Below are 682 nucleotides of genomic sequence, written 5' to 3' on the forward strand. Positions count from 1 at the left end.
AGAAAAGCAAGCATGTCTTCAGGACTGAAAGCTCACCTCTCCCAGTGACAACCAGGCCCTCTCCCTTAACACCCCTTCCCACAGCAGACATTCCTGACTTGGGGACTCCATCCCACTAATGGAAACCTGAACATCAATCTACAAAGAGGTCTAAAGAGATAGATAGCAGCATAGGCATGGGGTTTGGAAAAGGTCCACCAGCTCTCCTTGGCACCAGCAGAATGGATTTCAGAGGTCCATGCAACACTGCACAGGGGCTCTCGTGTCGTGCTGGGAGCACAACTGCACAGGAGCTGTGAAATATTGTCTTTGTTCACTAAAGCCATGCATCACGGTGCCAGTCCACCCAGGGCTCTCCTGCCTTCCCCTTTCCAAGCCCCTGCTGAGTATAAGACAAGCCAATCCTGGCATGCAAAGGATACAGGCATGCAGGCTCTAGTCTGCTGCTTCTGTTAGTAAGTGCATCTTGTTAGTGGATTTATGAGACACACTTAAACCTATAAAAAATAAATAACTCTAAATTCTTCATCAGGCTGGCTTAAGTAACTTCCAGCCTGACTGGATAAACCACTGCCTACCAGCCCTCCAAACCAATATAGATCAAAATTACATTTCATGTCAAGTCTTGGAAGCAGAACATGAATGTCTCCTACCCAAAGGAATATATGTAAACATAAGAACA

This window comes from Acanthisitta chloris, unplaced genomic scaffold (assembly GCF_000695815.1).
Source record: "Acanthisitta chloris isolate BGI_N310 unplaced genomic scaffold, ASM69581v1 scaffold33590, whole genome shotgun sequence".
Lineage (NCBI taxonomy): Eukaryota > Metazoa > Chordata > Aves > Passeriformes > Acanthisittidae > Acanthisitta > Acanthisitta chloris.